This window comes from Lissotriton helveticus, chromosome 6 (assembly GCF_964261635.1).
Source record: "Lissotriton helveticus chromosome 6, aLisHel1.1, whole genome shotgun sequence".
In the NCBI taxonomy this organism is placed as follows: Eukaryota; Metazoa; Chordata; class Amphibia; order Caudata; family Salamandridae; genus Lissotriton; species Lissotriton helveticus.
Genome location: NC_136067.1, coordinates 1,495,875,315 through 1,495,903,245, shown reverse-complemented (window position 1 = coordinate 1,495,903,245; position 27,931 = coordinate 1,495,875,315). Strand labels below are relative to the sequence as shown.

Here is a 27,931-nt window from a genome sequence, read left to right as displayed (position 1 = left end):
GTTGGTACATGCCTAGGGCCTAATCCTGAGTGAGGAGGATAGAAGTCCACTCCAAAAATATTTTTTTTTAGATCCAAGCTTCCAGGGGCCACTGAATATTTTCTGATACCATCCTGCCCCCCTCATCCTGGGTGGTGACAATGGTTTGCACCCACCTGTCTGGTTCTCGGTTTGACTGGTAGAGGGAAAGGACAAAAAAGACTGCAGGGCCACTCTAGGTGCAAGCCTCGTTGGTCCTGAAGTTCCTCGAAGTGCAGATCGGTTTTGTTCCGCGGAGTTGTCCGGACACTAACAAGCTTTGGTTGCTGCAAGTGGTCAGTGTAAGAAGTTAGCCTGGCATATGATGTCCACTATTCTAGTGGGCACCTTGCACCAGTCTAATCGACCCTTATTGATGGTAGTTGTAAAGTCAATCTTATAGACAAGCTATCCTAGTGGTAGCATGGACCAGCAGTCTTAGGCTATGACTTCAGAGAGCATGTGAAGCAAGCTGTTTTACCAATTATAATCCCTTGAATACCAAATGAAAGGACACCACACAAGGTATATATCAAATATATATGTATTTATTCTAAACACGACCCCTCTGCACTCTTTATGAGGTCAGAGATCGAAGTACATCGCACGTTAGTCAATTAGCATACGATAAGTTGCACAAATACAGTTATGCCCTAGGGGCCTCACAAACCATATACTAAAGAAGTGGTGTAAGAACCACGTGAGAGTTAGTCAGCAGGCCTAGGGCCTGTGGAATCGCTGGGGCTACACTAAACAACCAAAGGTTAGGAAGTAGGAGGCCCACGGGAGACGCGTGCAGTGTCTAAACACAGTCGCGAGTTACCATTGACTTATAATGGGAAACGAAGAAGTTACAAAGTTACTGTTTATGGACACTTCCGGATGGACTACAATAAAACCCCTTTACACTAGAACAGTTCGAGAGTCAAGACCCACGGGAGCACCGGAGTACTCGAGTTACCTCACACAGGGAAGCCAGGTGCATAGGTGCCTTTGGTGTCGGGTTTCGTTGTCGTTTTCTATGGAGAGCCTCAAAGAAGTGCTGCAGGAGACCAGAGGGAAAAGTGTACGGGTGGATCCAAGGGTGGATCGGAGTCGAGAAGAACGTGAAAGCAGAAGGTGAGCTTGTCTCTTCGGCCACGAGGTCCAGGAGGCATCGACGATGACCAGGACCTGGATACGAGCTGTACCACGATGGATCTAGTTGACTGCGGTGTCAGTATCCGGATTGGACCCAGCAGGCCTTGGCAACCGCAACCCACGCAGGATGTCGAGATTGGCTCTGTTGCAGACCAGCAAGGTCTATGGCGCTTTTCCTTTGAAGGGAAGCTGGAGCAAGCCTGGAGCAACCAGGAAAGCAGTTTAGTTCAAAAAGGAAGTCTTCAGGGGGCTCACTAGCCAACGAACAAGGAACCGGGAAGACGCGTCGAGCTGAAATGCAAGTGCAGGCCCCACGCGGCACTCGTGGCGTGTGGCAGGCTGAGCTTTGGTGCAAATGGCGCTCGGGTCTGGGGCTTCTCATACCCCAATGCACAACTGCGAGGGTACCTCGGTAGTCGAGCTGTTAGCAAAATGCAGGATGTCCAGGGTGTCCGGTCCCACGTCTCTTGTGTCCGCCACGGGTCTCAGCTTTGCTGTGGATGTGGGTCGGAGTTAGAGAAGTCTAAGAATCCAGTCCCTGTGTCGCTGAGTCTTCAGGTTCCGGTGGGAGCGTCGACAAAGCAGACCGGCAAGTTACTGGTGGTGCCTGTTTGCACAAGGTGGTCACTCCTTGACCACAAGGGAGATGTCTTCAGTCTTCTAGTCGGAATAGAAACGTCAAAGGTCAAAGAGTCCTGTATCAAAGTTTCTTTCCAGGATAATCTAAAGTCCTGGGGACACAGCTCCTATACTTATACTAAGCTAAGGGGCTGGTTTACCTGTCTAGGTCCCTCCAATGGGTGGATCTGAGAAGGGGGTGGTTACACCCCTTTCCCTTTGTTCAGTTTCGCGCCAGAGCTGGGGCTGGAGTGCCCCAGCAACTGGTTTGAACCGGGCTATGCATGGAGCACCTTGTGTGCCCCAGGCAATGTCTAGATGCATTCACTGAATGCAGCCCTCCCTGCCCCAATACACATAACCTGTGTCTAGCACCTCCCTGGACAGGAAACCTATTGTCCAGGCCGCCCTTGCCGAAGTTTCCCCCAGCACCAGGTGGTCAGACTCATGTCTGTGGCAGAAGCATCCATTTTGTGATGATGAGGCTCTGTTTAACTTTAACCGGGTAAAGCAGTAACATACATGTCTTTTCCCTCTAGAAGGGTGGAATGCTACCCCTACTGCCAGAAATGGCAGGGGTAGTATTCCAAAGTGTTTGACACCTTACACAACATGTTTTGATAAAGCCAAACCAAGGTTAGCATTAACCGCGAGGATTATAATGCACTTAAGAGTATATGGTATGGCTATATCATAGAACAGCTATAAGGAGATGGTTCCGAAAGCTGCAGAGGGACTCAGCTCTTGCTAGGGCACCCTCTCACACAAAACCAAGCACTCTGCCTCTAGGATTGTCGAGGCCTACCATAGGAGTGACTTATAGGTATAGGTATAGGTATAGATATATATATACATATATATATATACTATATCTAAGTAAGGGGTGATTACACCACCTTACCCAAGCTGAGTGATCAGCCTGTGGTGTCAGTTCGGAGGGCCAGCCAGGGGTGGCAGTATACATGATGCAGCCCCTGGTAGGCCTTGGATGCACCTATGCCCTGGGTACCTATGGTACACTATACAGGGACTCACAAAGGTGACCTAATACCCAATCTGGTATGTACCTAAAGTACATGGTATCAATTAAGAGAGAGAACAGCTGGGCTGGGGGTCTGATTAGCAGGCCCACAGCCACATCAAAGTTGAAAAACCAGAGAATCACAGCAAAAAGTGGGGGTGACCATAGGAAGCAGACCCTACTCTCCTACACAACCCCCACCCCACAAACGCAGGGACATTAAACTAACCTTGACCAGTTGAGTCTTCATGTTCTGAGTGGAAATATCTGTAAAGTCCGTCTGCATTGGCATGGTCAGTTCCAGGTCTATGTTCTGCCCTGGGTACCTATGGTACACTATACAGGGACTCACAAAGGTGACCCAATACCCAATCTGGTGTGTACCTAAAGTACATGGTATCAACTAAGAGAGAGAACAGTTGGGCTGTGGGTATGATTAGCAGGCCCACAGCCACATCAAAGTTGAAAAACCAGAGAATCACAGCAAAAAGTGGGGGTGACCATAGGAAGCAGACCCTACTCTCCTACAAACCCCCCCTCCCCCCCCCAAACTTAGGGACATTAAACTAACCTTGACCAGTTGAGTCTTCATGTTCTAAGTGGAAATATCGGGAGAGTCCATCTGCATTGGCATGGTCAGTCCCAGGTCTATGTTCCACTGTAAAGTCCATCCCCTGTAGGGAAATGGACCACCTAAGCAGTTTGGGATTTTAACCCTTCATCTGATTTAGCCACAAGAGGGGCTTATGGTCTGTCTGAATCCTGAAGTGAGTACCAAACAAGTATGGCCTCAGCTTCTTCAGTGCCCAAACCACAGCAAAGGCCTCCCTCTCAATAGCTGACCAACGTTTCTCTCTAGGGGTCAGCCTTCTGCTAATAAAAGCTACTGGCTGGTTTTGACCATCTTTATTCAGTTGTGAAAGAACAGCACCTACACCCAACTCAGAAGCATCTGTTTGAACAATGAATTCTTTGGAGTAGTCTGGACTTTGCAGAATAGGAGCAGTGCACATGGCCTCTTCAGGTCATCAAATGCCTTTTGACAGCTTATTGTCCACTGAACTTTCTTTGGCATTTTCTTGGAAGTTAAGCCATTAAGGGGTGTCACTATGGAACCATACCCCTTGACAAATTTCCTGTAGTACCCAGTCAGGCCAAAGAAAGCTCTGAACTGTGTCTGGGTGGTGGAAGCAGTCCAGTCCTTTATGGTCTGGATCTTGCTCTCCAATGGTTGAACCTGACCTCCAACTACAAGGTGGCCCAGGTATACAATCGGACTCTGTCCTATCTGGCACTTGGTAGCCTTGATAGTTAGGCCTGCCTTTTGCAGGGCCTCCAAATCATTCTTCAGGTGGATCAGGTGATCTTCCCAAGTGGAGCTAAAGACAGCAATATCATCAAGATAAGCTGCACAGTAGTCATCCAGACCTGAAAGGACTTGGTTCAACACCCTTTGGAATGTGGCAGGTGCATTTTTCAGACCAAAGGGCATTACCACAAATTGATAATGTCCTCCTGGGGTTGAAAATGCTGTTTTGGCTTTTGCATCATCAGCTAGTCTGATCTGCCAGAAGCCAGCTGTCAAGTCGAATGTGCTCAAAAACTTGGCAGATGCCAATCTGTCAATGAGTTCATCTGCCCTTGGTATGGGATGGGCATCTGTCCTAGTGACAGCATTGAGGCCTCTGTAATCCACGCAAAACCTCATATCTCTCTTACCATCTTGGGTGTGAGGTTTAGGCACCAGGACTACGGGACTGGCCCAAGGGCTCTCTGAGGGCTCAATGACTCCCAACTCCAACATCTTTTGGACCTCTGTCCTGATACAGTCCCTGACATGATCAGGTTGCCTGTAAATCTTACTTTTAACAGGCAGACTGTCCCCAGTGTCCACTTCATGAGTGCACCAGGTGGTCTGACTTGGAGTCAGAGAAAACATATGTCTGTAGGACTGTAGAACTTGTCTGCATTTCTGTTGCTGTTGGTCAGTGAGAATGCCTGCCAAGGCTACACCATCAACTGAACCATCATCAGGGTTCTGAGAAAGCAGGTCTGGGAGAGGGTCACTCTCCTCCTCCTGTCCCTTATCTGTAGCCATGAGCAAGCCCATGTCTGCCCTGTCAATATATGGTTTCAATCTGTTGACATGAAGCACCCTGTGGGGGCTCCTGTGAGTTCCAAGATCAATCAAATAGGTTACTTCTCCCTTTTGCTCAACAATAGTGTGGGGTCCAGACCATTTGTCTTGGAGAGCTGCTGGGGCCACTGGCTCCAACACCCACACTTTCTGTCCTGGATGGTAGTGTGGGGTCCAGACCATTTGTCTTGGAGAGCTGCTGGGGCCACTGGCTCCAACACCCACACTTTCTGTCCTGGATGGTACACAGTCAGCCCAGCCTTTTGGTCATGCCATGCTTTCTGTAATTCCTGGCTAGCCTCAAGGTTTTTGGATGCCTTTTTCATATACTCAGCCATCCTGGAGCAGAGACCAAGTACATAATCCACAATGTCCTGTTTGGGAGGTTTGAGAGGTAACTCCCATTCCTCCGTCACCAGAGAAAGGGGTCCTCTTACAGGATGCCCAAACAGAAGCTCAAAAGGGCTGTAGCCAACCCCCTTCTGTGGGACCTCTCTGTAAGCAAACAAAAGGCAGGGCAGTAGGATGTCCCATCTTCGCCTAAGCTTTTCAGGTAAACCCTTAATCATTCCCTTTAGCCACATCGCTGCTTGCTACTTTCCCCTCCTGTGCTGTACAGCAACGAAAACGGGTGTGGTCATGACGAGCTCAGCTCGTCATGAGCACACGAGCAGTGTACTGCATGACGAACTGAGCTCGTCATGAGCATGGAAGGGGTTAAGGTCTTGTTGAATCTCTCCACTAGACCATTGCACTGTGGATGATAGGGTGTGGTGAACTTGTAGCACAAGTTACTACTTGTGTAACGATATATCTGTAAGAGACATTAGTTAGTATTAGATTCCTTACCTTAGAATATCCCCAGGCGTCAGACTGGATCCGAAATTTTTTGCATAGCAGTACCCTTGCGCGTCGGTAGGCGTCGTCTGCGGCTCCGCGTCCGTCGTCGGCGCCGTGATGACGTTGTCGGAGTACTTAGACGCCGCCTGCGCGTGCTGACGTCAGTTCTTAGACACAGCTTTTCCGCGCCAGAAACGCAGAGCCATGTTAAAAACCAACACTGGTGCCATTGAAACTAGGGCCCTGAAGGGGAAAACCCTAACCCTAGATATTGGTTCGCAGAACGGGGAGGATGGGTGGGTCGGTAAGGAATCTAATACTAACTAATGTCTCTTACAGATATATCGTTACACAAGTAGTAACTTGTGCATCTGAAAGAGACACGTTAGTATTAGATTCCTTACCTTAGAATAGATACCCCAGCAATACCAACCCCGGTGGTGGGTCTGCGAACCAAAATCACACCAGAAAGTCCCGGAGGACAAAACGGCCAAAGAAGCCATCCCACCGGACTTGGCTGTCCAGGCAGTAGTGTCTTGCGAACGTGTGCAGCGATGCCCACGTAGCTGCCTGACAGATGTCTTGTAAAGGCACTCCCCTGCCCAGGGCAGTGGTAGTCGCCGTGGCTCGGGTAGAATGAGCCCGCAATCCAGCAGGAGGCTCCTTCCTAGCCAAGGAGTAGCATGCCTGGATACACAGGATGATCCACCGGGAGATGGTCCTCTTGTGCACCGCTTTCCCCTTCTTCGCACCCACGTAACCAACAAAGAGTTGGTCATCCACCCAGAACTGGCGTGTGCGATCCAAGTAGAATGAGAGCGCACGTGTTGGGTCCAGACGATGGAGCCGCTCTTCCTCTTTAGAGGGATGCGGTGGCGGGAAGAAAGTCGGCAAGGTGATAGACTGCCCGATGTGGAAGGCCGTGACAACCTTGGGCAGGAAAGAAGGTTTGGTACGCAGCACCACTTTGTCCGGATGGACAGAAAGGAAAGGTGGGGTACAAGAAAGGGCCTGGAGCTCACTCACTCTCCTGGCAGAGGTGATGGCAACCAGGAAAGCAGTCTTCAAGGTCAGAAGGCGAAGAGGACAGTTGTGAAGTGGCTCAAAGGGAGCGCACATCAGAAAGGTAAGAACCAGGTTCAAGTCCCACTGAGGCATCACAAACGGAACAGGAGGAAACGTGTGTGTGAGGCCCTTAAAAAATCTATTAACAATAGGGGACTTGAACAAAGAAGGTTGATCAGGCAGCCTGAGAAAGGCTGAAAGGGCAGAAAGGTAGCCCTTGATAGTGCCCAGAGCAGAGCCCTGCTGGGCAAGAGAAAGAAGGAAGAGAAGGACCTCAGAAAGAGGGGCATTGAGGGGATCCACAGCCTTTGCTGTGCACCATGCCACAAATCTGTTCCACCTGCAGGTGTATACCGACTTTGTGGAGGGACGCCTGGCTGCCAGAATGATGTTACAAACTTCAGGAGGCAAGTCAAATGGCCTCAACTGTCGCCGCTCAATCTCCAAGCTTGGAGGTGGAGACTGGACAGGTTCGGTGGAGCACCGTCCCCTGCTGCTGCGACAGAAGGTCCTCCTGAAGAGGCAGACGAACCGGGGGATCGACTGACAGACTGAGTAGCTCTGGATACCAGTACCTTCGTGCCCAGTCCGGAGCCACAAGGATGACTTGGGCCCAGTTGCGCTTGATCTTCTTCAGCACTCTGGGCAGAAGTGGTATAGGCGGAAAGGCGTACAACAGACCGCAACTCCACTCGCGACGAAAAGCGTCTCCGAGCGAGTGCCGCCTTGGAAAATCCAACGCGCAGAACTGATGACATTGCGCGTTCTCTTCGGTGGCGAATAGATCTAACCAAGGCTCTCCCCATCGCTGAAAGAGGCCTTGCGCCACGTCCGAGTTCAGACGCCATTCGTGAGACATCATGCACCGACGACTGAGCTCGTCCGCCCTGGCGTTCAGAGAACCTGCCAGGTGTTGAGCCACCAGGGTCACGCCCTGGCGTTCCAGCCATTGCCAAAGGCGAAGAGCCTCTTGACAAAGGATCCACGACCCCACCCCGCCTTGTTTGTCTGATCTCCGCCTCTCCCATGTGGCCTCCCCAGCCCTGGAGGGACGCGTCCGTCACAACTACGTGCTCTGGTTGGGGAAGGGAGAGGGATCTGCCGCTGACCCAATCGCGGTCCGTAAGCCACCACTGCAGCTGTCTCGCAGTGCCCTCCGAGATCAGGACGTGGTCGGATAGGTTGCCCTGATGCTGGGCCCACTGAAACTTCAGGTCCCACTGCAGAGCCCGCATCCGCCACCTGGCGTGATGCACCAGTAGGATGCAGGAGGCCATCAGCCCCAGAAGCCGCAGCATCAACCTGACCGAAACCCGGGATAACGGCTGAAAGATGGGAATTAGAGCCTGAATATCCCGGACCCGCTGTTCGGGCGGATAAACCTGAAACCGCGCCGAGTCCAGAACCGCTCCGATGAAGAGGAGCTTCTGAGAGGGGCACAGGTGTGACTTCGGCACATTGATGGAGAACCCCAGCTGGTGCAGGAGGTCCGCCGTCGTCTGGAGGTGGCTGACGACTGTCTGGGGCGAGCCCGCCTTCAACAGCCAGTCGTCAAGGTAGGGGAAGACTGAAACCCCTAACCTGCGCAGATGAGCTGCGACCACCGCCATCACCTTTGTGAACACCCGTGGGGCGCTGGTAAGGCCGAAGGGGAGCACGGTAAATTGAAAGTGCTCGTGGCCCACCATGAACCGCAGGTAGCGCCGGTGGGCAGGCAGGACGGGGATATGAAAGTAAGCGTCCTGCAAGTCCAACGCTACCATCCAGTCTCCTGGGTCCAGGGCAGCCAGAACCTGAGCCAGAGTCAGCATTTTTAACTTCTCCTTCCGGAGGAAGCCGTTGACGTTCCTTAGGTCCAAGATAGGGCGTAGGCCCCCTTTGCCCTTCTTGGCTACCAGAAAGTAGTGGGAGTAGCAACCACACCCTACTTCTGGCCCAGGAACGCGCTCGATGGCCCCCTTGGCCAAGAGGGCCGTAACTTCCTCCTGCAGAAGTCGCAAATGATCCCCCGATACACGGTGGTTCTGCGGTGGCATGGCTGGAGGAGTCGCCTCGAAGGGGAGGGAGTAGCCCCTTCGGACGATTTGCAGCACCCACCTGTCCGATGTGACAGTGCGCCAGTGGAGGTGGTGATGGCGAACTCTGCCCCCCACTGGCGTCACATGGGCCTGAAAGCACGGACTAGGAGGGTTTTGAGGCGGATGCTGCGGGGGAAGGTGTGGACTGACCTCGCCGCTGCCCCCGACCGCCCGGACGGCGGTTCCCACGGTCGCCACCGCGTTGGGTATTGCCCTGCGGTGCGTGTCTGGCGGCGCGTGTGGGCGCACCCCTTCCGTGGCCACGAAAGGAGTGAAAGGCAGCCGATTGCTGGCGCTGGCCCGAGAGGCCCAAGGACTTGGCCGTAGCCCTGGAGTCCTTAAAACGCTCAAGCGCATGGTCTGCCTTGTCGCCAAAGAGGCGACGGCCATCGAACGGCATGTCCATGAGCGTGCTCTGAACATCTGCCGAGAAGTTGGCGGACCTCAGCCAGGCGTGGCGTCTGACCGCCACCGTCGTTGCCATCGCTCTACCCAGCGAGTCAGTGGTATCCAGCCCACACCGGATGGAATACTTGGCTGCATCCCGGCCCTCCACAAGGGCTTGGCCGAGTTTGGCCCGTACCTCCAACGGACACTCTGACAGCACTTCCGCGACCTTATCCCACACAGAGTGGGTGTAACGTCCCAAGAGGCAGGCGGTGTTGGAAGACCGCAGTCCTAGACTAAGGGATGAGAAGATCTTCTTCCCATACTGGTCATACCTCTTGGATTCCCGGTCCGGCGGGATCGACGGGAATGCGGTCTGGGAATTGGAGGCCTGGATGACCAGGCTCTCGGGGGTAGGGTGGGAGGACGGTGGCGTCTGGCCACGTTCCTATCTACGGGCGAACCCGTAGCGGGCTTGGACCAAGTGCCCAGAAGAACGTCGGTCAAGGCCTCATTAAAGGGCAGCAGAGGCTCGGCCGAGCTTGACTGCGGTTTAAGGACCTCAGTGAGGAGGTTAGTCCTCACGGCCGCGACGGGGAGCTCAAGGCCCAAGGCCTTGGCAGCCCTCATCAGCACCACACTATATGTTGCCCCCTCCTCCGAAGCCACGGTAGGAGGGGAGACAAACCCAGTGTCTGGAGAGGTGTCCAGGCCACTGGCCTCCCCAAGGTCTCCTGTCCAGTCCTCCTGAGACTGACACTCGCTGGTCAGAGGGTCCTCAGACCCCTCCCAGTCCTCTTCATCACCCATCTCATGAAATTCAGGGTTTTCAACCAATGGGGCCTGTTCATAAAAGTGAAATTCACCAAACGACGTCTGGAGCGGCGCCCAACGGGGCCGTTCCGACGGCTGAACAGGAACGAAGGTAGGACCGGGGCTGGCGCTGCCCGAGGACGGCGCCGGAGGCGACACCTGAGGGTCCGACACCAGGGAGGTCGTCAGATCCACCGGCGATGATCCCGAACCCGAAGGAGGACCAGCGGCGTCCTGCGGCGCCGGGCCCGAAGGCGCCGGCGGCGTCGGAACAACTGGACCCCTCGGCGCCGGGCCCGAAGGCGCCGGCGCCGGCGGGATAATGGGGGCCTGCGGCGCCGGGCCCGAAGGACCCAACGGCGTCGGGGCCGGAGCCGCCGACCCGCTAGGGCCCCCAGACGGGTCCGCTGGGCCCGAAGGCGCCGCGGAGCCCGTCGGAGGAGAGTTTCCTCATGGCCATGAGGAAGCGCTCGATCTCCTCCGGCGTCGCGTTCAGCCCAGGGACCGGAGGGTGTGGAGCTGCACGCGGCGCCCGCGACTCCGACGGAGCCGCGAGGGTGGTGTCACCCGAACCCCCGGCCGCATCGCGCAAGCGTCGGGGGGAGTCCGAGGAGCGATGACGCCGCTTGGACTTCTTGTGCCTCTTACCTGACGACGACTTCGACCCGGAGGAGTGCGGCCTACTCTCGGAGCTGTGGTGGCTCCGAGCCCGCGACCTGTCCCTCGACCTCCCATGGGATCGGGACCTATCACGGCACGGGGCTGACTGCCGGAGCTCGAGGCGCCTACGGGACCGCTCCCGCCTGACCTTCGAGGAGAGGGCCCGGCAGTCAGAGCAGGCCTTGTCGTCGTGGTCGACGCCCAAACAGGACAAACAGACGCGGTGAGGATCCGTGACCGACATCAGATGGTCGCAATCGTCACAGTGCTTGAAGCCGGGCATCCCTACGGCACCGTTCGGAGTCGAGAGACTTCGAAAATCAATCAAAAAGGATCAAAAAAGTTAGTCAAAAATGACTAGGGTTACTGCTTTTTCCAGATCTGCGCTTGCTGGCGCGGAAAAAAGAGGAACTGACGTCAGCACCCGGAGGCGGCGTCTAAGTACTCCGACGACATCATCACGGCGCCCACGACGCCGACGACGGACGCGGAGCCGCAGACGACGCCTACCGACGCGCAAGGGTACTGCTACGCAAAAAATTCCGGATCCAGTCTGACGCCTGGGGATATTCTAAGGTAAGGAATACTAACGTGTCTCTTTCAGATGTTCACTCCACACTCCTTCCACATAGCAGTCAAATATCCAGACATAAAGTTTGCACCTCTGTCTGAGACAACCTCCTTCAGAAAACCCACTCTTGAGAAAACTCCCAGGAGGGCTCTTGCCACAACAGTTGCTGTTGTGGTCCTTAAGGGAAGAGCGTCTGGGTATCTGGTGGCATGATCCACTACCACCAGAATAAACCTGTGCCCAGAGGCTGTTTGGAGATCCATTGGTCCAACAATGTCAATCCCTACTCTTTAAAAGGGAACCCCCACCACAGGTAGTGGTATTAGGGGGGCCTTTGTGGTGCCACCTGATTTGCCACTGGCTTGGCAGGTGACACAGGAGCAACAAAACTCCTTGGTGTCTTCTGACAAGTGGGGCCAGTGAAAATGAGGGACAAGCCTGTCCCAAGTCTTGTCCTGGCCAAGATGTCCTGCAAGGGGAATATCATGGGCTAGTGTGAGAAGGAAGCCCCTGAATGCCAAAGGTATGACCAACCTCCTGGAAGCACCAGGCTTGGGGTCTCTAGCCTCTGAATACAGGAGCCCATCATCCCAATAGACTTTGTGGGTCCCACTAGCATTCCCTGCAGCAGCTTGCTGTCTGAGGGGTTCAAGAGAAGGGCAGTCTAACTGTGCCTGCCTCAGATCTGCCCTGGAGGGCCCCCCTGTCCCAAGAAACTCAACCTGATCAGGCTCAAGCTCTTCTAGGACAGTTTCCTCCTGGGTCTCACAATCCGCTTCCTGTGAAGGCTGACTCTCTTCCTGAGGCAAGGGGGAAGGCACTGCCTTAACCCTACTGCTTCTCCTCCTGGTAGACAACTGGTCCATTATTTCAGGATCCAGGGCCTGTTCAGTGTTGCAATTTTTGACCTGTGACCTGGTCACAGCAAGGACATGTGCTGATATTCCTAACATCTCTGCATGAGTCCTATACTCCACTTCAGACCAGATTGAAGATTCTAGGTCATTGCCAAGCAAACATTCTACAGGGAGGTCTGAACTAACAACAACTCTTTTGAGGCCAGTTACCCCTTCCCAGGAGAAATGAACAATTGCCAAACTATGGGTGGCAGTGACATTGCTTGCATTGGTCACTAGGTAATTGTCACCTAGTATGATCTGTCCAGGGTCCACAAAGCCGGGTGTCACCATTGTGACAATAGCACATGTGTCCCTGTAGGCCTGAGCCACTTTGTTATTAATTAAAGGAGTCTGTCTGTCTACTTGCCCAAGTTACCGGGGCTCACAGTAAAGGACATAGCCATTTCCACATCACAGACCAGAGTTGATAACTTGAGTTGGTATTCTGACTAGGCCAGAATCCATCTCAGTTCCCAGGGTTAACCCTACTACATCCTTCTGTTGAGAACCACCACTTGGAGCTGAACTAGGGGGAACAGTTGCCTTAGGGGCAATGGTGGCTGGAGCTGCCTCCTTCTTGGTGCAATCACTGGTCCAGTGAGTACTAACCTTACAAAAGTTGCACCATGGTTTCTTTGGACCATCTTTCTTTTTAGTTTTTTGGGGACCCCCATCATTAGAAGCTTTTTGGGGACCTGGCGAAGACTTCTGGTCTTTTGCTTTCTCCCCACCCTTTTGGTCTTGCTTCTTCTGATCACCACCTTGGTTCTGTACCTTCTGCTTCACCCTGGTTCTGAACCATTTGTCTGCCTTCTTTCCCAATTCTTGGGGAGAGGTCAGATCAGAGTCAACCAGGTGCTGATGCAATAACTGGTTCGGACAGTTGTTAAGGATTTGTCTCTCATGATCAAATTATACAATCCTGTATAGTCTAACTTTACTGCCCAGTAACCAGCCTTCCAGAGCCTTAGTAGCACAATCTACAAAGTCAGTCCAGTCCTCAGTCTGTGCCTTCTGGGTATCTCTGAACAGCTACCTGTACTGCTCAGTGGTTAAGCCAAACCCATCTATCAGAGCACTCTTCAGGACATTATAGTTGTCAGCATCCTGTTCACTAACTGTCAGGAGCTTATCTCTGCCTTTGTCTGCAAAGGAGAGCCACAAAATTGCTGCCCACTGACTCTGGGGTACCGGCTGTACTTTGCAGGCCCTCTCCAAAGCAGTTATCCAGTTGTGGATGTCATCCCCACACTTGTAGGGAGGGACACATTTGCTCAGGTTTTTATGGTCATAGGACCTTTCCCTATCTCTAGGTACTGTGCTGCCACCAGTGGGCTCTAGCCCACACAACTTTTTCTCTCTTTCAAGAGCCAGGGTCTCTTTTCAAGGGCAACTTCTTGTCTCTTGATCCTAAGCTTGACTTCTTTCATCCTAGCTTTGTGCTCTCTCCTCTGAGGGGAAATCATCCTCCTCAAAGCAGAGGCACTGGACCCTACTGAGGAATCAGAATGATCAGAACCACTGGAGTGTGATCTGTACCTTCTGTTTCCTAGGTTAGGCCTACTGGGGTGAGTGGAAGGGGGCCTCCCTTGGCCCTCTCCACCTCCAGATAGTCCTAGGTTGCCCAGGGGAGCTTCATCAGCTTCATCCTGGTCATCATCTTCATCAGAGACCACTGTATCATCTCCAGTGGTATTTACCTTTGATGAAAGATGCCTCCCCCTCTCTACTACCATGGTTACCTGGGTCTGATGCATTCTCTACATCCTGAGCCACTAAGATATCTACCAGGTGGTTAAAGGTTGGACTATGTCCTTGTCTCAACTTTCTGACTGCACACAGGCTTCTCAACTCATGAAAAGTGAACGAGTCATACTTAGAAGGTACCCTCTGGGTTTCTTCTTGAAGAGCTCCACTAAGGCCTGCTTCCCAGGACATTTTCTAGTGAGGTGTGGTGTGTGCACCTACCTACACTAAATTCTTTCCTACTAGAACCTCTCTAGGAGTTCTAGTCAGGGTGTGCTAGGCCCTTACCACCTACAACTGCTAAGCTCAGTAGAATGTATGTATTATAACAACTTGATTTATATGTACCTACAGGAACATTAATGTGATCTTTCAAATGATATCTCAAGATTATATGGTAAAACAACAGCAAGCTCTTATCCCATCCACTGCACACCAATGTGAGAAGTTATCCTGGCATATGATGTCCACTATTCTAGTGGGCACCTTGCATCAGTCTAATCGACCCTTGTTGATGGTGGTTGTAAAGTCAACCTTATAGACAAGCTATCCTAGTGGTAGCATGGACCAGCAGACTTAGGCTAAGACTTCAGAGAGCATGTGAAGCAAGCTGTTTTACCAATTATAATCCCTTGAATACCAAATGAAAGGACACCACACAAGGTATATATCAAATATATATGTATTTATTCTAAACACAACCTCTCTGCACTCTTTATGAGGTCAGAGATCGAAGTACATCACAAGTTACTCAATTAGCATACGATAAGTTGAACAGATACAGTTATGCCCTAGGGGCCTCACAAACCATATACTAAAGAAGTGGTGTAAGAACCACGTGAGAGTTAGTCAGCAGGCCTAGGGCCTGTGGAATCGCTGGGGCTACACTAAACAACCAAAGGTTAGGAAGTAGGAGGCCCACGGGAGACGCGTGCAGTGTCTAAACACAGTCGCGAGTTACCATTAAATTATAATGGGAAACGAAGAAGTTACAAAGTTACTGTTTTTAAAAAAAATGGTTTTATTCAAATCAAACTTTACATTTGTATATGTGACAGGTATTCAATCGACATTTTACATTTCTGCAGTTACATCTATTTAGTCATACATTATTAAAACTTATCAGCAGTGCATTACATTTTCTATATCCGCTTTCTATTCTCACAGTTCTGTCTCTGCCATCATTCCTCCTCAAACTCATCATCAGAGCTGTCTATTTCTGATTCCGGTAGCGGGTCGCATAGTTCTCCTCGATATATGTTCAAAGCTGTCCATATTCTATTCCATTTTCTCGGGTTACCCCTGGTTGCGTAGACTGTGCGCTCGGTTAACATATTAAGATCCATGTTTCTACACCATGTTGACAGTGAGGGCCGGTCAGTTGCACCCCATTTCTGCGCTATATCTCTTTTAGCAATCATGAGGCCCAGTGTGACCCAGGTCTGCCCACAGCGAGTGAGATCATTAGGATCCCATATATTTAGGAGACATTTTCGTGGCTCAGGTAGAAGGGAAACCTCCATTGTTTTTGATAACGTGCGCATCACCTGACGCCAATACTCTACTATCATTGGACACTCCCACATAGTATGGAAAAAGGTACCTTCCTCCCCACATCCTCGAAGGCAAAATGGATGTTGTACTTGTTTCAGTTTATATAGGGTGGTTCTGGTGTAGTATATGGGGTGTAGGATTTTAAGTTGTACTAGCCTAAGCTTGGCCGAAATTCCCACCTCCTTAGGGGATGCCAGGGCTTCCAACCATTCCGTATCATCCATGTCTCCTATTTCTGCCACCCATTTCTCTCGCAGTGTTACTGTAGGGTCCGGTAAGTTGTTGATTAACTCTCGGTATGTAAGTGATGTTGCGCGTTTCTGCATGTAATCAGTGAGTAGTCGGTCTTCTAATGGGGAGGCTTCCGGAATTTCAGCTTCCGGTGTGAGTACCGCTAATAGTGCGTGCCTAATTTGGACGTATCGATATGTCTCATTCGGGCCTAGGTTATATTGCTGTTGAAGTTGGGCAAATGATAACACTGTTCCTTTATCCCATAAATCTCCCACTGTGGAGATGCCAATGTTGTCCCACTGTGTGAACCCCTTGCTATGTCTCAAGCACCCCAGTGCTTTGGTATCCCAGAGCGGTGTAAGTTTAGTTATGACCCCCTTCCAGCCCAGTTTTGCTTGTGCCGTGTACCACAGTGTGACTGTTTGTTTCGTAGGCCCCTCCAGTTTTGTAGCGAGTCCTTTGTCGTATAGCATGGCTAGCATGTTATTTGTGCCCAACTGTACCCTATCTGCTCTATATGCTGGGTCATCTTGAGGTGCATGTATCCAATAGTTGAGGGTTTTTAGTTGTGTCGCCCAGTAGTATAATTGCAAGTTCGGGAGTGCAATTCCACCATTGTACCAACCTTGTTTAGCTTGACCTGTGCTATGCGCGCCGGGCGGTGACACCATAGAAGGTTCGATATTTGGGCAGCTATTTGTTTGAAGTACCGGGGCGGAACCGGGTAAGGCGTATTGTCTAGTGCATAGAGAAATCTCGGCAGTGCCATCATTTTGTAAAATGCTGCTCTTCCCAGAAGTGTTAGGGGTAGGGATGCCCAGAGTGCAACATCACGTTTCAAACGTTCCAGTGGTGGGGTCAGATTCTTCGCGAAGAAGTCTGCCATGTCCCTAGTGACGTAGATTCCTAAGTACATGAAGGAGTCTCCCGCTATCACAAGTGGGCAGTCTGCAGGGAGTGAGGGCGTTGGTCCTGTCAAGGTATAGAGTACCGATTTGGACCAATTTATTGTATATCCCGATGTTTTCCCAAGAGTATCACAGATTATAAACAGCTCTGGTATGCCGTGCTCCGGGTCCATCAGATATACCAACATATCATCGGCATAAAGCGAGAGACGGTCTTCCCATCCCCCTCCCCAATCTACTCCCCTCAGTAGTGGGGTTGTCCTAACTACTGTTGCCAGGGGCTCCAAAACCATTGCAAATAGAAGCAGCGATAGGGGACATCCCTGGCGTGTCCCCTTTGCCAGTTGTATTTTGAGGGAGATATGGCCATTAGCCGTAACTTGAGCCTCCGGCTTAGTATATAAAAGTCTTATCCACGCTCTGAATTTAGGGCCAAAACCCATATGGGACAAAACGGCAAAGAGATACTGCCACTCTACCATGTCAAACGCCATTTTCGTATCTAGTGATAGTATCACCGCCAGTTCCGACAACTTTGAAGCCTGTGCAAGCACCCCATGCACACGTCTAAGATTGAGGGCTGTGTTCCTGTTAGGCATGAAGCCCGACTGGTCTGGGTGAATTAACTGTGGGAGATGAGACACCAATCTACTTGCTAACAACTTAGCTAAAATCTTGGCTTCTGCATTTAGTAATGATATTGGGCGGTAGGAGGTACATTCTGTCGGGGGTTTACCGGGTTTTGGGATCGCTACTATCGTGGCAATTCGTTGGTCCATTGGGAGTTCTGTGTTTGCTGGGCTTTCGTTGTACATTGCCAATAGTGGTGCGCTTAGAGTCTCAGCCATAAGCTTGTACCATTCAACTGGGATCCCGTTGGGGCCCAGCGTTTTCCCGGATTGTATCGAGCGGATCGCCGTTTGTATTTCGTCAAGCGTTAAGTCCGCTTCCAATGCTACGGCTGTGTCTGGTGTGAGTGTTGGCATTTTTATGTGTCGAATGGATTCCACCGCCTCAGCCTCCGTCAATTCTCAATCTGAGGTGTATACCTCCCTGAAATACTCTGCTAATGTGCAGACTATGTCCTCTGGATGGTTTTGAAGTATTCCCTCTCGTGATCTTAACTGTTGTATGCCCCTGGAGCCCGTCCCTCTTTTATCAAACCAAGCCAGCATTTTACCTGCTTTGTCTCCTACATCATATATTCTGTGTGCTGTTGCCGTGATGTTGTCAATTGTTTGTTTTTTCATGTGGTCTCTATACTGTTGCTGCGCGAAGTTCAGGGAGTGTGTCTTTTCTGGTGTGGGGTCTGCCATGTGTGCTGCGTCTGCTGCTTGTAAAGCCAGTTCTAACTCCGCCAGTTCCCTTTGTTGTGTTCTCTTATACCCCGGAATTGATGCAATAGCTTGGCCCCGGAGGACTGTCTTGTATGCTTCCCAAACTATGGACGGTGAGTCTACTGACGTTAAGTTTTCTTCAAGATAATATTTAGTAGTGTTTTTAAGTTCCCTTCTAATAATGGGTATCTTAAGGTAGTGTGGGTAAACAGGGTACACTCTCTTACGAGATTTCTCCCAGCATTAGATGGTCAGTATTACCGGGGAGTGATCCGAGATGCCCCTAGGCCTTATTTCGAGCTCCTCAACATTCTGCAGCCCAGTACTCAACGTCAAGAAGTAATCTATCCGCGACAGACTATTATGTACTGCAGAGTGGTACGTGTATTGACGAGTTGTCGGGTGGATTACTCTCCAAACATCTATTAGCCCCATGGCCTCTATGAAGCCCTGAAGCCGGGAGGGTCCCGACGGCTGGGGCCGATCAGGAAATCTGTCTAGTGTGGTGTCTATTGTATCGTTGAAATCCCCTCCTATTATCAGTTCGCCTTCTGGTAAGGCGAGTATGAATTCGCCCAATGCAGGCAGCGCCACCAATTGGAGTGCCGGCGGTATGTAGACCGACACTATATTTAGGAGTCTGCCCTCCCACTGCCCCTGTACCGCAGCAAATCGTCCCTGGTCATCAGTCTTACTCTGTAGTACTATGAATTGAGAGTTTTTGTTAATCAGGATCCCTGTTCCCCTCGAACCCGAGGATAATTCTGAGTGCACCGCCATTTTATACCCCCTTCTGTCCAGAGCCTTGCATGCCCTCCCCGTGAGGTGTGTCTCTTGTAAAAGCACCAGGGCCGGGCCAAGTCGTTTTAGGGCCTGTAGCACTAGTCCTCTCTTTATTTTATCGCCCAGTCCTCTCACGTTCCATGTCACCAGCCATAGAGGCTGCACCGGGGTCTCCTGTGCCCTATCGCAGGCCTCGTTGAGTTGTGGGTGTAGCGCCATGAGTGTGATGTATATGGAAGAGGAATCGCACCTCCTTCAGAGCTTCATTGCACCATTCAGTCAGCTGCCCTTTTAATGTGTCAACACTGCCTACGTATGTAACAACCCATGGGGACAAGATGTCTGTATCTTCTCCCTCCATCTCCTACATCCATTCTGTCTGTCTGCTTATCCTGCCAATCACTCGCGTTTCAAACTCGTAAGTGCTGCTAACAAAAACAAGAATCAAACTAAACATAATGCAAACAACCCTCCCTCTTAACCCTCCCACCCTCCCTGCCTCCCTGCTTAACGTACTTACAACCGCCCTCCCCCCCAACTTAGCAGAGTGCTTGTTCCCTTCCCAAACCATTGTACTTGCTTGTCGGGGTTAGAGGTCCGTTGGGAGCAACAGCCCTTCCCGCTCTCCAATGCCCGTCCCGGGTCAGTGTCCATTGTCATTTGTGGTATCTGTTAGTGTCTTGGGACTCGATTGTTCAGGGGTGTGAATCTTGATCGGCCCCTTCAGCTGCTGTCCCTGACGCATGATTCGGGTCCGGTCGTTTCGATGGTTGTGCTGCAGAGCGCTCTTCGTCTGTCTTGCGGTGATTATTTCTGCTTCCATGACGAGGTTCCCCTGCTTGCCTCCAACCCTCGAGCCAGTCGTGTGCCGCTTCTGGTGTATCAAAGAACCATGTTTTCCCTTCCGCTACCACTTGGAGCCGTGCTGGGAATAGCATAGAACATGGCAGTTCCCGTGTCCGCAGTGCCTTTTTGACTTCCATGAAACTTCTCCTACGACGAGAGACTTCGGCTGTGTAATCCGGGAAGAAGGCAATGGTCGCGTTTTGCACTTTAATCGGTGGCGAGATTCTAGCTGTTTGTAAGATTGCATCCCTGTCGCGAAAGTTGAACAGTCTGGCCAGCACCGGTCTCGGGGCTGCTCCAGGTTTCGGTTTACCGCCAGGGACCCTATGCGCCCTTTCTACTGAGAAGGAACTGGACAATCCCTTGGGTTGCAATCTCGTCTTCACTAGTTCCTCTACATAGAGGTCCATTGCTTGTTTACCTTCGCTCTCCGGAATTCCAATTATGCGCACATTATTTCTTCTAGAGCGCCCTTCCTGATCGTCCAGCCTTTCCCTCAGGAACCTGTTCTCTGCTTCAATTCGCGACAGGGCCGTTTGTAGCTCTGACGTGTCTTCTACCAGTGATTTGGTGACCACCTCCACCTGTTTCACCCTGTCGGTCATTTCCTGGAAGTCCGCTCGCAGTAGTGAGACGTCCGTTGAGATCGATCCTACCGTGGCTTGAACATTGGATAACGCCTTCATTATGTCTTCTAGTGTGACCTTTTTCGTCCCTTCGCTGTCCGTCGCTTTGCCCGCAGATGGGTTGGAGGTGCGAAGTTCTTATCATAGGCATATTTGTCGAGTTTGGCCTGTGTAGTCAGGTTTCTCTGGCCCCTTCCTGACATGATGTATTTAGCGTTGGGCCAGCACTTCGCCGTTTAGCAACAGACAGTCTCTTGTGTGTCAGATCTGTGGGCTATTAAACATTTTCACTACTGGGATGATTGTTGCCAGTATTTCTCAATCTTTAGGGCCTCTCAGCGGGTGAAATCAGCAAGTCTGGTTCTCGGGTGTATCCCTTTTTCCCACCTTATCGTTGCTCCGTCTCACTTATGGCGCGCCGTGAATTGCGCCCCTGGCATGGGGTGGCAAGCTCCCAGGTCCGGTTCGTACTTGACTGGTCTGTTTGTTGCTCTTCTGGTAGTTATTTTCTTTAGTGTTATTTTTATTTGTACTTGCTGGGTTCGCAGCTATGTGGCCACCACGCGCGGGGGGGAGGGAGGGGGGGGGCCGTACTCGCGTTAGGCCCTCGTCGTTGGATTTAGGAGAATTGCGCGGTGTTCGGTCATCTCCCTGTTCTCTGTAAATTCAGGCGCCCAGTTGAGTCATTGATGCCAGTGTCCACTGTTACTGTCTCTTTGTGGCCGTGAAAGGGTTGTGCTGTATCCCTCCTTGGCGCCTGCAATGAGCGTGACAGTCGCACGCAATGGTCGTGCGCCCTCTACCACCGGCACCTCGCTCTCTGTGTTAATTCAGGCACCCTCCACCTCACAGGTCTCACTCAAATTTAGGCCCCGGTTTTTAGGCCGCATGTAGGCCGGAGCCGGACGCCTCCCGTCTCCTAACCTGGCTCTGCACTTCTTGCGGGGGGGGGGGGGTCCACGGGCCGGGATCACTGCAGCGGCACTATTTCTCCCCTTCTCACCGAGTGTTGGGGGTCTTTCGCCGTCTCGCCGCCGCTCGGAGGGGCCATGATACACTCTTCCCGGGGCCGGCGATTTCGACCGTTACCCCGTCTTCTGGCCCACAATGTGCCTTGGCCGCCACCCGCTCCGCTACGATCACTTCCGCTGCTGCCGATGGGCTCTTTCAAGGTCGAGGTTGCATCGGGGAAGAATGCCTCTCGTGCCGCGCCGTCCGCAACGCCTCGTCCAACCACCGATGCGTCTCTGGGCTTGGGAGTACGTTAGGCCGTGGTCTTTGCACGCTGCGTAGGCCGCTTCCGCTCACCACAGGATCCCGGTAATTTTAGGAGTTTCCGATACCGATTTTACTCCGGACTTTCACCGGCCTGCACCGCTTGGTCCTAGACCCCAGGACAAGCCCCCGGAGCACTTCACAGTTGCGGATTATTAGACGGATTTATGTAAAGGGCAGAGTGCTCCCCCGGAGCTCCTACGCTACACAGCCATCTTGATCGGCTGCTAGACACCCCCCCCCCCACAAAGTTACTGTTTAAGGACACTTCCAGGTGGACTACGATAAAACCCCTTTAGACTAGGACACTTCGAGAGTCAAGACCCACATGAGCACTAGAGTACTCGTGTTACCTCACCCAGGGAAGCCGGGTGCATAGGTGCCTTTTGGTGTCAGGTTTCGTCGTCGTTTTCTATGGAGAGCTGCAAAGTGGTGCTGCAGGCAACCAGAGGGAAAGTGTCTGGGTGGATCCAAGGGTGGATCGGTGCTGTGAAGAACCTTAAAGCAGAGGGGACAGAGTCTGGGTCACTAGCCAGTGACCAGGAAGGAACCAGTCGATGTTGCGTGCTTGAAGGTGAAGAAGGTGAGTTTGTCTCTTCAGCCACGAGGTCCAGGAGGCATCGACGATGACCAGGAGCTGGATACGAGCTGTCCCATGATGGATCTTGTTGACAGCGGTGTCGGTATCCGGATTGGACCCAGCAAGCCATGGCAACTGCAACCCACGCAGGATGTCGAGATTGGCTCTGTTGCAGACCAGCAAGGTCTGTGGCGCTTCTCCTTAGAAGGGAAGCTGGAGCATGCCTGGAGCAACCAGGAAAGCAGTTTAGTTCAAAAAGGAAGTCTTCAGGGGGCTCACTAGCCAACGGGCAAGGAACCGGGAAGACGCGTCGAGCTGAAATGCAAGAGCAGGCCCCACGCGGCACTCGTGGAGTGTTAATGGGTTGAGCTTCGGTGCAAATGGCGGTCGGGTCTGGGGATTCTCATACCCCAATGCACAACTGGGAGGGTACCTCGGTAGTCGAGCTGTTAGCAAAATGCAGGGTGTCCAGGGTGCCGGTCCCACGTCTCTCGTGTCCGCCATGGGTCTCAGCTTTGCTGTGGATGTGGGTCGGAGTTAGAGAAGTCTGAGAATCCAGTTCCTGTGTCGCCGAGTCTTCGGGTTCCGGCGGGAGCGTCGACAAAGCAGACTGGCAAGTTACTGGTGGTGCCTGTTTGCACAGGGTGGTCACCCCTTGACCACAAGGGAGATGTCTTCAGTCTTCTAGCAGGAAGAGAACGTCGAAGGTCCAAGAGTTCTGTATCAAAGTTTCTTTCCAGGATAATCTAAAGTCCTGGGGACACAGCTCCTATACTTGTACTAAGCTAAGGGGCTGGATTACCTGCCAAGGTCCCTCCTATGAGTGGACCTGAGCAGGGGGTGGTTACACCCCATTCCCTTTGTCCAGTTTTGCGCCAGAGCTGGGACTGGCGTGCCCCAGCAACTGGTTTGGACCGGGCTATGCATGGAGCACCTTGTGTGCCCCAGGCAATGTCTAGATGCATTCACTGAATGCAGCCCTCCCAGCCCCAATACACATAACCCCTGTCTGGGAGGTGCTGGCACCTCCCTGGACAGGAAACCTATTTTCCAGGCCGCCCTTGCCGGAGTTTCACCCAGCACCAGGTGGTCAGACTCGTGTCTGTGGCAGCAGCATCCATTTTGTGATGCTGAGGCTCTGTTTAACTTTAACCGGTAAAGCAGTAACATACATTTTATTTATTTATTTATTTATTTATTTTATTTGTGGGTTTATAGAGCGCTTGAATCGACTCCCAGTGGAGTATCTCTGCGCTTAGGAGCCAAGAACAAAGAGAGAACAGAATGACAACCGGAGAATCTAGATCTGATTTCTGAAGAGCAGGGTTTTGAGCTGCTTTCTAAACTTTAGATGCTCTGAACATTGTCTGAGGGACAAAGGGAGTTTGTTCCACAGTGAAGGTCCCGTTATAGATAGAGCTTTACCCCCATGCCTGGCCTTTCTAGCATGGGGTACCACCAGTAGAAGGTGGTCGCTGGATCTGAGAGAACGGGTCGGAACATATGGGGTAAATTTCTTTTCCAGGTAGGCAGGCCCTTGTCCGTTGAGACTTTTATGTATTAAACAGCATATTTTAAACTTCGTTCTCTGCCGGGTTGAGAGCCAATGCAGTTGTTCCAGAAGAGGTTTAGATGCCGTTCTTGGGGGGACATTCAGGACTAAACCGGCCGCCGTGTTCTGGATTACTTGGAGCTTAGCCAGCACACCCTTATTTGCAGAAAGTAGTAGGCCGTTGCAATAGTCGATCCGACTTAGCACAAGAGCCTGTACCAGAGTTCTCCTAAAAGAATCTGGTAGCAGGGGGAAAACTTTGCGCAACAGGCTAATAGTGTGGAAGTAGGAGCCTATGACATAGTTGCTGTGTTTCAGCGATAGTTCTTGCGCTAGACGTATCCCTAGATTTTTAACGACCTGTTTAGGTTTGGGAACTGCTCCCAGGTCTGGTGGCCATCAGTCAGGAGTCCACAGCATTTTGGCCTCCTCGAACAACATTGCACTGGAGGCAGTTGGAGGACATCCATTGTGCCACAGCCTTCATGCCTGATGAGAAGGAGCTTATTACTTCAGTGGAGAGAGTTTTGAAAGGGAAGAGGAGCTGTGTGTCATCCGCGTATGACACTGGGATGAAACCATACGTGCGCATCACTCTTGCCAGCGGTGCCACGTAGATGTTGAAAAGGGTTGGGCTCAAACAGGAGCCCTGTGGCACCCCTTTCGAAATCTCCACCTCCTCTGAGCGATATGCACCCATGATGACTCTGGGTGCGATTGGAAAGGAAGCTCCTTAGCCAGGCGAGGGCTTTGTTCTTTAGTCCAATGTTAGCCAACCGGTCAATTAAGATAGTGTGTGACACGGTGTTGAACGCTGCCGACAGATCCAATAGTACCAGGATTACGGCGTAGCTTTTGTCCTGATACATATGCAGGTCGTCCGTGACTGATAGAAGGGTGGACTCTGTGCTGTGCTTTGGCCTGAACCCTGATTGAGAATAGTCCAGGCCGCCAGCAAGTTCAATGTAGTTAGACAGATGATGGTTAACATGTTTTTCGGTCAGTTTCCCTAAGAATGGCAGCAGGGAAATGGGCCTAAGATTGGTTAGTTCGGTCCAAGGTATGGCAGTGTTTTTCCTGATTGGTCTTACCAGGGCCCGTTTCCATTCCCTGGGGACGTCACCTGAAGTTAGTGAGAGATTCACGTGCCTCTGAGTCATAGGGCATAATTCTTCGGTGAGAGTGGGCATTATTCTGGCTGGGATTGTGTCGTACGGGCTTCCACTCTTAATCTGTGTGGATAGCGATGATACGTCCTCTGAAGTGATGGAGGGGAAAGAGTCCAGGGTGTGTGTAATCTGATTCGGTTCATCATTAATCAGAGGGAATGATGGGATTATACTAGTTGCCCTGTTAGAGTTAGTTATTTTCTCATAAATTGTGTCTATTTTCTTGGTAAAGAACTAGGAAATTTCATCGCATAACTGTTGCGATGTCGACTCAGAGCTTTCACACACTACTGGTTTGACGAATGACTGTACGATTTGGTACAAAACCCTAGGAGAATTTCCTGCAGATGTAATTTGGGACGTAATGTGCGTTTTACGTGCTGTACGGATGGCTTTATGATAAATGGACAGAGAGTTCCAGTAACGGTTCTTATCATCCGCCTGGTGGGACGCTCTCCACCTCTTTTCCAGTTTTCTGGTGGCTTGTTTTAACGTTCTTAAATGTTCTGAGAACCACACTTCTTGTTTGTGTGCTGGCCGGGATTTAAACAGTTTCAGAGGGGCTATGTCATCTATGGCTGCCCTAGTTGGCCTTTCGAATTTCTTTAGAGCAATTTCGACGCTCTCTGATGGAGTGATGGAGGGTTAGACAAACCTCTCTTTAAATGAGATTTTATTAATTTTGTGCCACTGTCTTTGTTTATTGGGCAGAGAGATCAAGCCTGAGGGGGTAGGTTTACAGTGGAGAGTATAGAATTCAATAATAAAGTGGTCTGTCCACTTAACTTGCGTTGGAGGCAAGCAGAGGACCGAAGGAGAATTGGATAGGACCAGGGTGTGACCTGCCTGGTGAGTTGGCCCGTAATTTCGTTGTATTAGTCCCAGTAGGGACAGATCAGTCAGTAAAGACTGTGCCTCACAACAATCTTGTAATTCGCTGTGCACATTAAAATCCCCTACTAATAAAAAATCGCTGTCATCATTTACATATGAGGCAAGTATTTCAATCAGTGTGTTAGATAAGTTTGTGCACGGTCCAGGAGGGCGATACACCAGCGCTCCCATTCGGCTTTCCTTAGGCGAAGTGGTAATTTTGAAGATCAGTAATTCTAATTCGGGTGTGCTTAGTTCCTCTAGTATGGTAATAACAATTCCTTGTTTATGAACAATCGCAATCCCTCCACCTATCTTGGTGGGACGGTCTAATCTGACTATTTCGTAGCCCATCGGGATTCCTAAGGTTATGGAGGGAGTCGAATGGGGCTTTAGCCATGTCTCGGTAAGAAAGCACAGATCAGGTTCTCTAGAAGAGATTAGATCCCATACCTCGGCTGTATGTTTTGATAGTGATCTAATATTACAGAGGAGATTCTTGTCTTTTCCTTTTCCCTCTAGAAGGGTGGAATGCTACCCCCGCCGCCAGAATTGGCGGAGGGGGTGGTATTCCAAAGTGTTTGACACCTTACACGACATGTTTTGATAAAGCAAACCAATTATAGCATTAACTGCGAGGATTATAATGCACTTACGAGTATATGGTATGGCTATATCATAGAACAGCTATAAGGAGATGGTTCCGAAAGCTGCAAAGGGGCTCAGATCATGCTATGGCACCCTATCGCATAAAACCAAGCACTCTGCCTCCAGGATTGTCGAGGCCTCCCATAGGAGTGACTTATAGGTGTATATGTGTCTATATGTAAAGGTAGATATAGGTATACTATATCTAAGTAAGGGGTGATTATACCACCTTACCCAGCCTTTGGTCTCAGTTTGGAGGGCCAGCCAGGGGTGGCATAATACATACTGCAGCCCCTGGTAGGCCTTGTATGCACCTATGCCCGGCGTATCTACGGTAAACTATACAGGGACTCACAAAGGTGACCCAATACCCAATCTGGTATGTACCCAAAGTACATGGTATTAATTTAGAGAGAGAACAGCTGGGCTGTGGGTATGATTAGCAGGCCCACAGCCACATTAATGTCGAAAAACCAGAGAATCACGGCAAAAAGAGGGGGTGACCATAGGAAGCAGACCCTACTCTCCTACAGTCAGGTACCCAGGGTTTTGGGCCTGGGGGGCCCTTGGAGGGTCTAGTGAATGGAAACTCTGTGGAGAGAAGGGTCTGACCTTCTAGGACCACAAAAACCTCTTCCTATTGAGATGCTCACTTGGTGGGCCCGATGGGCAGCAAAAAATTGTACAAGACAATTGTGGTGGGTGCCAGCAGATGCAGGGCGATGGCTCCTCCACCCTAAGGGAGATACTAGGTGGTTGGTGCAGTGTTGGGCAGTCCTCCAAGTGTTGGGGAGGATGCACAGCTTTTGGACATGCTGGGTTTTTACAATCATCGAGGTACCAGCAGACAGTCAGAGTTTTCAGTGAAGGTCCTCAGTTCACGCAGTGACGGCTGTTCTTTGTCCTTCTGTTCTCAGGTAGACAAATCTATTGCTTTGGTGTTGGGGAGACCCTAAATACTCATTTTAGGGGTGTTGTAGGGGAGTATATATGTAGGAAGTTCGGATCCTTCTGCATGGTTACCCCAACTTTTTGCCTTGTGCTATGCTGTTTCTGACTAGTCCGATTGGGATCCTGAAAATCAGGACCCCAGTCTCTGTGCTTTCACCCCTAAATTGGTTATGTACCTCCCAGATTGGATACTGGTGTACCCTTATAAGTGCCTAGTATATCGCAATGAGGTACCCAGGGCACTGGTACACCAGGGTCACCCATGGGCTGAAGCATGTATTATGCCACCCCTGGGACCACTCAAACTGTAACTACAGGCTTGCAATTGCAGCCTGTGTAAGCTGGTGCTAGCACCACTTAACACAGGGATACACTTCCCTATATCTAAGGTAACTGTACTTAAAACCTATAAGTCACCCCTAAAGCAAGCCTTTCAATCCTGAAAGCAGGGTGCTCGGTTCTAAGTGTGAGGGTGCTCCTGCATGAGCAGGACACCACCTGTGTTGCCGGGCCTGTCGAAGTCCGGAGGACGTCAGTAACACCAGACCAGTCAGCTTAGTTGGGGTGCCTGCAGATGCAAGGGAGTGACTCCTTAACTCCAA

General features: G+C 51.2%; 1 protein-coding gene across 2 annotated transcripts in view; it reads right to left on the bottom strand.

Moving 5' to 3' along the window:
• Positions 1-27,931, bottom strand: part of USP34 (ubiquitin specific peptidase 34) — a 2,681,755-nt gene that overhangs the window by 1,027,122 nt on the left and 1,626,702 nt on the right. The gene's annotated exons all lie outside the window — the stretch shown is intronic.